Source organism: Passer domesticus, chromosome 7, assembly GCF_036417665.1.
Source record: "Passer domesticus isolate bPasDom1 chromosome 7, bPasDom1.hap1, whole genome shotgun sequence".
Taxonomy (NCBI): Eukaryota; Metazoa; Chordata; class Aves; order Passeriformes; family Passeridae; genus Passer; species Passer domesticus.
In genome coordinates this window covers 22,546,871-22,560,717 of record NC_087480.1, presented here as the reverse complement: position 1 = coordinate 22,560,717, position 13,847 = coordinate 22,546,871, and positions in this window count along the sequence as shown.

Sequence of the window (13,847 nt, the reverse complement as noted above, 5' to 3'; positions counted from 1 at the left end):
ACTCCAGGCCACCTGGCCCTGGAGTGGAGCGATGGCTTTTCCCCAGAGAAACAAAAGTCACCCGGCCAGGTTCCTGATGTCAGTTTGCAGGAGGCACTTGGCACTGTCAAACCAGCCACACGCACCTGTATGGGCACCTTGCATCTGGGCGGTATCCTCATCTGTGCGGAAGTTCAGCAGGCTGCCGGCCACACCAGGCCACCGGGCACTGGACACGAACGATGCCCTTTCCCGTGAGAAACAAAAGTCACCAGGCCAGGTTCCTGATGTCAGTTTGCAGGAGGCGCTTGGCACTGTCAAACCAGCCACAGTTGCCTGTGGTGGTACTTTCATTCTGGGAGGTATCTTCAACAGTGCGGAATTTCAGCAGGCAGCCAGCCACTCTGGGCCACCCGTCCATGGATAGGAACGAAAGGCTTTCCCCAGAGAAACAAAACTCACCCGGCCAGGTTCCTGATGTCAGTTTGCAGGAGGCACTTGGCACTGTCAAACCAGCCACAGGTGCCTGTGGGGGCACTTTTCATCTGGGAGGCATCCCGATCCATGCGGAATTTCAGCAGGCAGCCGGCCACTCCGGGCCACCAGGCCCTGGACAAGAACCACGGCTTTTCCCTAGGGAAACAAAAGTCACCCGGCCAGGTTCCTGATGTCAGTTTGCAGGAGGCACTTGGCACTGTCAAACCAGCCACAGTTGGCTGTGGGGGCACTTTCCATCTGGGAGGCATCCCGATCCATGCGGAATTTCAGCAGGCAGCCGGGCACTCCAGGCCGCAAGGCCCTGGACATGAATCATGGTCTTTCCCCAGAGAAAGGAAAGTCACAAGGCCAGGTTCCTGATGTCATTTTGCAGGAGGCACATGGCACTGTCAAACCAGCCACAGGTGCCTGTAGGGGCACCTTGCATCTCGGCGGCATCCTGATCCATGCCGAATTCCAGCAGGCAGCCGGCCACTCCGGGCCATTAGACCTTGGACACGTACAATGGCCTTTCCCCAGAGAAATAAAAGTCACCAGGCCAGGTTCCTGATGTCAGTTTGCAGGAGGCACTTGGCACTGTCAAACCAGCCACAGTTGCCTGTGGGGGCTCCTTTCATCTGGGAGTTATCCGCATCCGTGCGGAATTTCAACAGGCAGCCGGCCACTCCAGGCCACCTGGCCTTGGAGTGGAGCAATGGCTTTTCCCCAGAGAAACAAAATTCACGCGGCCAGGTTCCTGATGTCAGTTTGCAGGAGGCACTTGGCACTGTCAAACCAGTCACACGCACCTGTATGGGCACCTTGCATCTGGGCGGTATCCTCATCTGTGCGGAAGTTCAGCAGGCTGCCGGCCACACCAGGCCACCGGGCACTGGACACGAACGATGCCCTTTCCCGTGAGAAACAAAAGTCACCAGGCCAGGTTCCTGATGTCAGTTTGCAGGAGGCGCTTGGCACTGTCAAACCAGCCACAGTTGCCTGTGGTGGTACTTTCCATCTGGGAGGTATCTTCAACAGTGCGGAATTTCAGCAGGCAGCCAGCCACTCTGGGCCACCCGTCCATGGATAGGAACGAAAGGCTTTCCCCTGAGAAACAAAACTCACCCGGCCAGGTTCCTGATGTCAGTTTGCAGGAGGCACTTGGCACTGTCAAACCAGCCACAGGTGCCTGTGGGGGCACTTTTCATCTGGGAGGCATCCCGATCCATGCGGAATTTCAGCAGGCAGCCGGCCACTCCGGGCCACCAGGCCCTGGACAAGAACCACGGCTTTTCCCTAGGGAAACAAAAGTCACCCGGCCAGGTTCCTGATGTCAGTTTGCAGGAAGCACTTGGCACTGTCAAACCAGCCACAGTTGGCTGTGGGGGCACTTTCCATCTGGGAGGCATCCCGATCCATGCGGAATTTCAGCAGGCAGCCGGGCACTCCAGGCCGCAAGGCCCTGGACATGAATCATGGTCTTTCCCCAGAGAAAGGAAAGTCACAAGGCCAGGTTCCTGATGTCATTTTGCAGGAGGCACATGGCACTGTCAAACCAGCCACAGGTGCCTGTAGGGGCACCTTGCATCTCGGCGGCATCCTGATCCATGCCGAATTCCAGCAGGCAGCCGGCCACTCCGGGCCATTAGACCTTGGACACGTACAATGGCCTTTCCCCAGAGAAATAAAAGTCACCAGGCCAGGTTCCTGATGTCGGTTTGCAGGAGGCACTTGGCACTGTCAAACCAGCCACAGTTGCCTGTGGGGGCTCCTTTCATCTGGGAGTTATCCGCATCCGTGCGGAATTTCAACAGGCAGCCGGCCACTCCAGGCCACCTGGCCTTGGAGTGGAGCGATGGCTTTTCCCCAGAGAAACAAAAGTCACCCGGCCAGGTTCCTGATGTCAGTTTGCAGGAGGCACTTGGCACTGTCAAACCAGCCACACGCACCTGTATGGGCACCTTGCATCTGGGAGGTATCCTCATCTGTGCGGAAGTTCAGCAGGCTGCCGGCCACACCAGGCCACCGGGCAATGGACATGAACGATGCCCTTTCCCGTGAGAAACAAAAGTCACCAGGCCAGGTTCCTGATGTCAGTTTGCAGGAGGCGCTTGGCACTGTCAAACCAGCCACAGTTGCCTGTGGTGGTACTTTCATTCTGGGAGGTATCTTCAACAGTGCGGAATTTCAGCAGGCAGCCAGCCACTCTGGGCCACCCGTCCATGGATAGGAACGAAAGGCTTTCCCCAGAGAAACAAAACTCACCCGGCCAGGTTCCTGATGTCAGTTTGCAGGAGGCACTTGGCACTGTCAAACCAGCCACAGGTGCCTGTGGGGGCACTTTTCATCTGGGAGGCATCCTGATCCATGCGGAATTTCAACAGGCAGCCGGCCACTCCGGGCCACTGGGCTCTGAACAAGAATGATGGCCTTTCCCCAGAGAAACAAAACTCACAAGGCCAGGTTCCTGATGTCAGTTTGCAGGAGGCACTTGGCACTGTCAAACCAGCCACAGTTGCCTGTGGTGGCACCTTACATCTGGGAGGTATCCTGATCCGTGTGGAATTTCAGCAGGCAGCAGGCAAGTACGGGCCACCGGGCCCTGGACATGAACCATGGCCTTTCCCCTGAGAAAGAAAATCACCAGGCCAGGTTCCTGATGTCAGTTTGCAGGAAGCACTTGGCACTGTCAAACCAGCCACAGTTGCCTCTGGGGGCACCTTTCATCTCGGCGGCATCCTGGTCCGTGCAGAATTTCAGCAGGGGGCCGGCCACTCAGGACACCAGGCTCAGGATATGAACGATGGCCTTTCCCCAGAGAAACAAAAGTCACCAGGCCAGGTTCCTGATGTCAGTTTGCAGGAGGCACTTGGCACTGTCAAACCAGCCACAGGTGCCTGTGGGGCACCTTGCATCTCGGAGGTATCCTGATCCGTGCGGAATTTCAGCAGTCAGCCGGCCACTTTGGGCCACAGTTTGTAGGATATGAACCATGGCCTTTCCCCAGAGAAACAAAAGTCACCAGGTCAGGTTCCTGATGTCAGTGTGCAGGAGGCACTTGGCACTGTCAAACCAGCCACAGTTGCCTGTGGGGGCACCTTGCATCTCGGCGGCATCCTGATCCATGCCGAATTCCAGCAGGCAGCCGGCCACTCCGGGCCATTAGACCTTGGACACGTACAGTGGCCTTTCCCCAGAGAAATAAAAGTCACCAGGCCAGGTTCCTGATGTCAGTTTGCAGGAGGCACTTGGCACTGTCAAACCAGCCACAGTTGCCTGTGGGGGCTCCTTTCATCTGGGAGTTATCCGCATCCGTGCGGAATTTCAACAGGCAGCCGGCCACTCCAGGCCACCTGGCCCTGGAGTGGAGCGATGGCTTTTCCCCAGAGAAACAAAAGTCACCCGGCCAGGTTCCTGATGTCAGTTTGCAGGAGGCACTTGGCACTGTCAAACCAGCCACACGCACCTGTATGGGCACCTTGCATCTGGGCGGTATCCTCATCTGTGCGGAAGTTCAGCAGGCTGCCGGCCACACCAGGCCACCGGGCACTGGACACGAACGATGCCCTTTCCCGTGAGAAACAAAAGTCACCAGGCCAGGTTCCTGATGTCAGTTTGCAGGAGGCGCTTGGCACTGTCAAACCAGCCACAGTTGCCTGTGGTGGTACTTTCCATCTGGGAGGTATCTTCAACAGTGCGGAATTTCAGCAGGCAGCCGGCCACTCCGGGCCACTGGGCTCTGAACAAGAATGATGGCCTTTCCCCAGAGAAACAAAACTCACAAGGCCAGGTTCCTGATGTCAGTTTGCAGGAGGCACTTGGCACTGTCAAACCAGCCACAGTTGCCTGTGGTGGCACCTTACATCTGGGAGGTATCCTGATCCGTGTGGAATTTCAGCAGGCAGCAGGCAAGTACGGGCCACCGGGCCCTGGACATGAACCATGGCCTTTCCCCTGAGAAAGAAAATCACCAGGCCAGGTTCCTGATGTCAGTTTGCAGGAAGCACTTGGCACTGTCAAACCAGCCACAGTTGCCTGTGGGGGCACCTTTCATCTCGGCGGCATCCTGGTCCGTGCAGAATTTCAGCAGGGGGCCGGCCACTCAGGACACCAGGCTCAGGATATGAACCATGGCCTTTCCCCAGAGAAACAAAAGTCACCAGGCCAGGTTCCTGATGTCAGTTTGCAGGAGGCACTTGGCACTGTCAAACCAGCCACAGGTGCCTGTGGGGCACCTTGCATCTCGGAGGTATCCTGATCCGTGCGGAATTTCAGCAGTCAGCCGGCCACTTTGGGCCACAGTTTGTAGGATATGAACCATGGCCTTTCCCCAGAGAAACAAAAGTCACCAGGTCAGGTTCCTGATGTCAGTGTGCAGGAGGCACTTGGCACTGTCAAACCAGCCACAGTTGCCTGTGGGGGCACCTTTCATCTCGGCGGCATCCTGATCCATGCCGAATTCCAGCAGGCAGCCGGCCACTCCGGGCCATTAGACCTTGGACACGTACAATGGCCTTTCCCCAGAGAAATAAAAGTCACCAGGCCAGGTTCCTGATGTCAGTTTGCAGGAGGCACTTGGCACTGTCAAACCAGCCACAGTTGCCTGTGGGGGCTCCTTTCATCTGGGAGTTATCCGCATCCGTGCGGAATTTCAACAGGCAGCCGGCCACTCCAGGCCACCTGGCCCTGGAGTGGAGCGATGGCTTTTCCCCAGAGAAACAAAAGTCACCCGGCCAGGTTCCTGATGTCAGTTTGCAGGAGGCACTTGGCACTGTCAAACCAGCCACACGCACCTGTATGGGCACCTTGCATCTGGGAGGTATCCTCATCTGTGCGGAAGTTCAGCAGGCTGCCGGCCACACCAGGCCACCGGGCACTGGACACGAACGATGCCCTTTCCCGTGAGAAACAAAAGTCACCAGGCCAGGTTCCTGATGTCAGTTTGCAGGAGGCGCTTGGCACTGTCAAACCAGCCACAGTTGCCTATGGTGGTACTTTCCATCTGGGAGGTATCTTCAACAGTGCGGAATTTCAGCAGGCAGCCAGCCACTCTGGTCCACCCGTCCATGGATAGGAACGAAAGGCTTTCCGCTGAGAAACAAAAGACACCAGGCCAGGTTCCTGATGTCAGTTTGCAGGAGGCACTTGGCACTGTCAAACCAGCCACAGGTGCCTGTGGGGGCACTTTTCATCTGGGAGGCATCCCGATCCATGCGGAATTTCAGCAGGCAGCCGGCCACTCCGGGCCACCAGGCCCTGGACAAGAACCACGGCTTTTCCCTAGGGAAACAAAAGTCACCCGGCCAGGTTCCTGATGTCAGTTTGCAGGAGGCACTTGGCACTGTCAAACCAGCCACAGTTGGCTGTGGGGGCACTTTCCATCTGGGAGGCATCCCGATCCATGCGGAATTTCAGCAGGCAGCCGGGCACTCCAGGCCGCAAGGCCCTGGACATGAATCATGGTCTTTCCCCAGAGAAAGGAAAGTCACAAGGCCAGGTTCCTGATGTCATTTTGCAGGAGGCACATGGCACTGTCAAACCAGCCACAGGTGCCTGTGGGGGCACCTGGCATCTCGGCGGCATCCTGATCCATGCCGAATTCCAGCAGGCAGCCGGCCACTCCGGGCCATTAGACCTTGGACACGTACAATGGCCTTTCCCCAGAGAAATAAAAGTCACCAGGCCAGGTTCCTGATGTCAGTTTGCAGGAGGCACTTGGCACTGTCAAACCAGCCACAGTTGCCTGTGGGGGCTCCTTTCATCTGGGAGTTATCCGCATCCGTGCGGAATTTCAACAGGCAGCCGGCCACTCCAGGCCACCTGGCCCTGGAGTGGAGCGATGGCTTTTCCCCAGAGAAACAAAAGTCACCCGGCCAGGTTCCTGATGTCAGTTTGCAGGAGGCACTTGGCACTGTCAAACCAGCCACACGCACCTGTATGGGCACCTTGCATCTGGGCGGTATCCTCATCTGTGCGGAAGTTCAGCAGGCTGCCGGCCACACCAGGCCACCGGGCACTGGACACGAACGATGCCCTTTCCCGTGAGAAACAAAAGTCACCAGGCCAGGTTCCTGATGTCAGTTTGCAGGAGGCGCTTGGCACTGTCAAACCAGCCACAGTTGCCTGTGGTGGTACTTTCCATCTGGGAGGTATCTTCAACAGTGCGGAATTTCAGCAGGCAGCCGGCCACTCCGGGCCACTGGGCTCTGAACAAGAATGATGGCCTTTCCCCAGAGAAACAAAACTCACAAGGCCAGGTTCCTGATGTCAGTTTGCAGGAGGCACTTGGCACTGTCAAACCAGCCACAGTTGCCTGTGGTGGCACCTTACATCTGGGAGGTATCCTGATCCGTGTGGAATTTCAGCAGGCAGCAGGCAAGTACGGGCCACCGGGCCCTGGACATGAACCATGGCCTTTCCCCTGAGAAAGAAAATCACCAGGCCAGGTTCCTGATGTCAGTTTGCAGGAAGCACTTGGCACTGTCAAACCAGCCACAGTTGCCTCTGGGGGCACCTTTCATCTCGGCGGCATCCTGGTCCGTGCAGAATTTCAGCAGGGGGCCGGCCACTCAGGACACCAGGCTCAGGATATGAACGATGGCCTTTCCCCAGAGAAACAAAAGTCACCAGGCCAGGTTCCTGATGTCAGTTTGCAGGAGGCACTTGGCACTGTCAAACCAGCCACAGGTGCCTGTGGGGCACCTTGCATCTCGGAGGTATCCTGATCCGTGCGGAATTTCAGCAGTCAGCCGGCCACTTTGGGCCACAGTTTGTAGGATATGAACCATGGCCTTTCCCCAGAGAAACAAAAGTCACCAGGTCAGGTTCCTGATGTCAGTGTGCAGGAGGCACTTGGCACTGTCAAACCAGCCACAGTTGCCTGTGGGGGCACCTTGCATCTCGGCGGCATCCTGATCCATGCCGAATTCCAGCAGGCAGCCGGCCACTCCGGGCCATTAGACCTTGGACACGTACAATGGCCTTTCCCCAGAGAAATAAAAGTCACCAGGCCAGGTTCCTGATGTCAGTTTGCAGGAGGCACTTGGCACTGTCAAACCAGCCACAGTTGCCTGTGGGGGCTCCTTTCATCTGGGAGTTATCCGCATCCGTGCGGAATTTCAACAGGCAGCCGGCCACTCCAGGCCACCTGGCCCTGGAGTGGAGCGATGGCTTTTCCCCAGAGAAACAAAAGTCACCCGGCCAGGTTCCTGATGTCAGTTTGCAGGAGGCACTTGGCACTGTCAAACCAGCCACACGCACCTGTATGGGCACCTTGCATCTGGGAGGTATCCTCATCTGTGCGGAAGTTCAGCAGGCTGCCGGCCACACCAGGCCACCGGGCACTGGACACGAACGATGCCCTTTCCCGTGAGAAACAAAAGTCACCAGGCCAGGTTCCTGATGTCAGTTTGCAGGAGGCGCTTGGCACTGTCAAACCAGCCACAGTTGCCTGTGGTGGTACTTTCCATCTGGGAGGTATCTTCAACAGTGCGGAATTTCAGCAGGCAGCCAGCCACTCTGGGCCACCCGTCCATGGATAGGAACGAAAGGCTTTCCGCTGAGAAACAAAAGACACCAGGCCAGGTTCCTGATGTCAGTTTGCAGGAGGCACTTGGCACTGTCAAACCAGCCACAGGTGCCTGTGGGGGCACTTTTCATCTGGGAGGCATCCCGATCCATGCGGAATTTCAGCAGGCAGCCGGCCACTCCGGGCCACCAGGCCCTGGACAAGAACCACGGCTTTTCCCTAGGGAAACAAAAGTCACCCGGCCAGGTTCCTGATGTCAGTTTGCAGGAGGCACTTGGCACTGTCAAACCAGCCACAGTTGGCTGTGGGGGCACTTTCCATCTGGGAGGCATCCCGATCCATGCGGAATTTCAGCGGGCAGCCGGGCACTCCAGGCCGCAAGGCCCTGGACATGAATCATGGTCTTTCCCCAGAGAAAGGAAAGTCACAAGGCCAGGTTCCTGATGTCATTTTGCAGGAGGCACATGGCACTGTCAAACCAGCCACAGGTGCCTGTGGGGGCACCTGGCATCTCGGCGGCATCCTGATCCATGCCGAATTCCAGCAGGCAGCCGGCCACTCCGGGCCATTAGACCTTGGACACGTACAATGGCCTTTCCCCAGAGAAATAAAAGTCACCAGGCCAGGTTCCTGATGTCAGTTTGCAGGAGGCACTTGGCACTGTCAAACCAGCCACAGTTGCCTGTGGGGGCTCCTTTCATCTGGGAGTTATCCGCATCCGTGCGAAATTTCAACAGGCAGCCGGCCACTCCAGGCCACCTGGCCTTGGAGTGGAGCGATGGCTTTTCCCCAGAGAAACAAAAGTCACCCGGCCAGGTTCCTGATGTCAGTTTGCAGGCGGCACTTGGCACTGTCAAACCAGCCACATGCACCTGTATGGGCACCTTGCACCTGGGAGGTATCCTCATCTGTGCGGAAGTTCAGCAGGCTGCCGGCCACACCAGGCCACCGGGCAATGGACATGAACGATGCCCTTTCCCGTGAGAAACAAAAGTCACCAGGCCAGGTTCCTGATGTCAGTTTGCAGGAGGCGCTTGGCACTGTCAAACCAGCCACAGTTGCCTGTGGTGGTACTTTCCATCTGGGAGGTATCTTCAACAGTGCGGAATTTCAGCAGGCAGCCAGCCACTCTGGGCCACCCGTCCATGGATAGGAACGAAAGGCTTTCCCCAGAGAAACAAAACTCACCCGGCCAGGTTCCTGATGTCAGTTTGCAGGAGGCACTTGGCACTGTCAAACCAGCCACAGGTGCCTGTGGGGGCACTTTTCATCTGGGAGGCATCCTGATCCATGCGGAATTTCAGCAGGCAGCCGGCCACTCCGGGCCACTGGGCTCTGAACAAGAATGATGGCCTTTCCCCAGAGAAACAAAACTCACAAGGCCAGGTTCCTGATGTCAGTTTGCAGGAGGCACTTGGCACTGTCAAACCAGCCACAGTTGCCTGTGGTGGCACCTTACATCTGGGAGGTATCCTGATCCGTGTGGAATTTCAGCAGGCAGCAGGCAAGTACGGGCCACCGGGCCCTGGACATGAACCATGGCCTTTCCCCTGAGAAAGAAAATCACCAGGCCAGGTTTCTGATGTCAGTTTGCAGGAAGCACTTGGCACTGTCAAACCAGCCACAGTTGCCTGTGGGGGCACCTTTCATCTCGGCGGCATCCTGGTCCGTGCAGAATTTCAGCAGGGGGCCGGCCACTCAGGACACCAGGCTCAGGATATGAACCATGGCCTTTCCCCAGAGAAACAAAAGTCACCAGGCCAGGTTCCTGATGTCAGTTTGCAGGAGGCACTTGGCACTGTCAAACCAGCCACAGGTGCCTGTGGGGCACCTTGCATCTCGGAGGTATCCTGATCCGTGCGGAATTTCAGCAGTCAGCCGGCCACTTTGGGCCACAGTTTGTAGGATATGAACCATGGCCTTTCCCCAGAGAAACAAAAGTCACCAGGTCAGGTTCCTGATGTCAGTGTGCAGGAGGCACTTGGCACTGTCAAACCAGCCACAGTTGCCTGTGGGGGCACCTTGCATCTCGGCGGCATCCTGATCCATGCCGAATTCCAGCAGGCAGCCGGCCACTCCGGGCCATTAGACCTTGGACACGTACAATGGCCTTTCCCCAGAGAAATAAAAGTCACCAGGCCAGGTTCCTGATGTCAGTTTGCAGGAGGCACTTGGCACTGTCAAACCAGCCACAGTTGCCTGTGGGGGCTCCTTTCATCTGGGAGTTATCCGCATCCGTGCGGAATTTCAACAGGCAGCCGGCCACTCCAGGCCACCTGGCCCTGGAGTGGAGCGATGGCTTTTCCCCAGAGAAACAAAAGTCACCCGGCCAGGTTCCTGATGTCAGTTTGCAGGAGGCACTTGGCACTGTCAAACCAGCCACAGGTGCCTGTGGGGGCACTTTTCATCTGGGAGGCATCCCGATCCATGCGGAATTTCAGCAGGCAGCCGGCCACTCCGGGCCACCAGGCCCTGGACAAGAACCACGGCTTTTCCCTAGGGAAACAAAAGTCACCAGGCCAGGTTCCTGATGTCAGTTTGCAGGAGGCACTTGGCACTGTCAAACCAGCCACAGTTGGCTGTGGGGGCACTTTCCATCTGGGAGGCATCCCGATCCATGCGGAATTTCAGCAGGCAGCCGGGCACTCCAGGCCGCAAGGCCCTGGACATGAATCATGGTCTTTCCCCAGAGAAAGGAAAGTCACAAGGCCAGGTTCCTGATGTCATTTTGCAGGAGGCACATGGCACTGTCAAACCAGCCACAGGTGCCTGTGGGGGCACCTTGCATCTCGGCGGCATCCTGATCCATGCCGAATTCCAGCAGGCAGCCGGCCACTCCGGGCCATTAGACCTTGGACACGTACAATGGCCTTTCCCCAGAGAAATAAAAGTCACCAGGCCAGGTTCCTGATGTCAGTTTGCAGGAGGCACTTGGCACTGTCAAACCAGCCACAGTTGCCTGTGGGGGCTCCTTTCATCTGGGAGTTATCCGCATCCGTGCGGAATTTCAACAGGCAGCCGGCCACTCCAGGCCACCTGGCCTTGGAGTGGAGCGATGGCTTTTCCCCAGAGAAACAAAAGTCACCCGGCCAGGTTCCTGATGTCAGTTTGCAGGAGGCACTTGGCACTGTCAAACCAGCCACACGCACCTGTATGGGCACCTTGCATCTGGGCGGTATCCTCATCTGTGCGGAAGTTCAGCAGGCTGCCGGCCACACCAGGCCACTGGGCACTGGACACGAACGATGCCCTTTCCCGTGAGAAACAAAAGTCACCAGGCCAGGTTCCTGATGTCAGTTTGCAGGAGGCGCTTGGCACTGTCAAACCAGCCACAGTTGCCTGTGGTGGTACTTTCCATCTGGGAGGTATCTTCAACAGTGCGGAATTTCAGCAGGCAGCCAGCCACTCTGGGCCACCCGTCCATGGATAGGAACGAAAGGCTTTCCCCAGAGAAACAAAACTCACCCGGCCAGGTTCCTGATGTCAGTTTGCAGGAGGCACTTGGCACTGTCAAACCAGCCACAGGTGCCTGTGGGGGCACTTTTCATCTGGGAGGCATCCTGATCCATGCGGAATTTCAGCAGGCAGCCGGCCACTCCGGGCCACTGGGCTCTGAACAAGAATGATGGCCTTTCCCCAGAGAAACAAAACTCACAAGGCCAGGTTCCTGATGTCAGTTTGCAGGAGGCACTTGGCACTGTCAAACCAGCCACAGTTGCCTGTGGTGGCAGCTTACATCTGGGAGGTATCCTGATCCGTGTGGAATTTCAGCAGGCAGCAGGCAAGTACGGGCCACCGGGCCCTGGACATGAACCATGGCCTTTCCCCTGAGAAAGAAAATCACCAGGCCAGGTTTCTGATGTCAGTTTGCAGGAAGCACTTGGCACTGTCAAACCAGCCACAGTTGCCTCTGGGGGCACCTTTCATCTCGGCGGCATCCTGGTCCGTGCAGAATTTCATCAGGGGGCCGGCCACTCAGGACACCAGGCTCAGGATATGAACCATGGCCTTTCCCCAGAGAAACAAAAGTCACCAGGCCAGGTTCCTGATGTCAGTTTGCAGGAGGCACTTGGCACTGTCAAACCAGCCACAGTTGCCTGTGGGGGCACCTTTCATCTCGGCGGCATCCTGGTCCGTGCAGAATTTCAGCAGGGGGCCGGCCACTCAGGACACCAGGCTCAGGATATGAACCATGGCCTTTCCCCAGAGAAATAAAAGTCACCAGGTCAGGTTCCTGATGTCAGTGTGCAGGAGGCACTTGGCACTGTCAAACCAGCCACAGTTGCCTGTGGGGGCACCTTGCATCTCGGCGGCATCCTGATCCATGCCGAATTCCAGCAGGCAGCCGGCCACTCCGGGCCATTAGACCTTGGACACGTACAATGGCCTTTCCCCAGAGAAATAAAAGTCACCAGGCCAGGTTCCTGATGTCAGTTTGCAGGAGGCACTTGGCACTGTCAAACCAGCCACAGTTGCCTGTGGGGGCTCCTTTCATCTGGGAGTTATCCGCATCCGTGCGGAATTTCAACAGGCAGCCGGCCACTCCAGGCCACCTGGCCCTGGAGTGGAGCGATGGCTTTTCCCCAGAGAAACAAAAGTCACCCGGCCAGGTTCCTGATGTCAGTTTGCAGGAGGCGCTTGGCACTGTCAAACCAGCCACACGCACCTGTATGGGCACCTTGCATCTGGGCGGTATCCTCATCTGTGCGGAAGTTCAGCAGGCTGCCGGCCACACCAGGCCACCGGGCACTGGACACGAACGATGCCCTTTCCCGTGAGAAACAAAAGTCACCAGGCCAGGTTCCTGATGTCAGTTTGCAGGAGGCGCTTGGCACTGTCAAACCAGCCACAGTTGCCTGTGGTGGTACTTTCCATCTGGGAGGTATCTTCAACAGTGCGGAATTTCAGCAGGCAGCCAGCCACTCTGGGCCACCCGTCCATGGATAGGAACGAAAGGCTTTCCCCAGAGAAACAAAACTCACCCGGCCAGGTTCCTGATGTCAGTTTGCAGGAGGCACTTGGCACTGTCAAACCAGCCACAGGTGCCTGTGGGGGCACTTTTCATCTGGGAGGCATCCTGATCCATGCGGAATTTCAACAGGCAGCCGGCCACTCCGGGCCACTGGGCTCTGAACAAGAATGATGGCCTTTCCCCAGAGAAACAAAACTCACAAGGCCAGGTTCCTGATGTCAGTTTGCAGGAGGCACTTGGCACTGTCAAACCAGCCACAGTTGCCTGTGGTGGCACCTTACATCTGGGAGGTATCCTGATCCGTGTGGAATTTCAGCAGGCAGCAGGCAAGTACGGGCCACCGGGCCCTGGACATGAACCATGGCCTTTCCCCTGAGAAAGAAAATCACCAGGCCAGGTTCCTGATGTCAGTTTGCAGGAAGCACTTGGCACTGTCAAACCAGCCACAGTTGCCTCTGGGGGCACCTTTCATCTCGGCGGCATCCTGGTCCGTGCAGAATTTCAGCAGGGGGCCGGCCACTCAGGACACCAGGCTCAGGATATGAACCATGGCCTTTCCCCAGAGAAACAAAAGTCACCAGGCCAGGTTCCTGATGTCAGTTTGCAGGAGGCACTTGGCACTGTCAAACCAGCCACAGGTGCCTGTGGGGCACCTTGCATCTCGGAGGTATCCTGATCCGTGCGGAATTTCAGCAGTCAGCCGGCCACTTTGGGCCACAGTTTGTAGGATATGAACCATGGCCTTTCCCCAGAGAAACAAAAGTCACCAGGTCAGGTTCCTGATGTCAGTGTGCAGGAGGCACTTGGCACTGTCAAACCAGCCACAGTTGCCTCTGGGGGCACCTTGCATCTCGGCGGCATCCTGATCCATGCCGAATTCCAGCAGGCAGC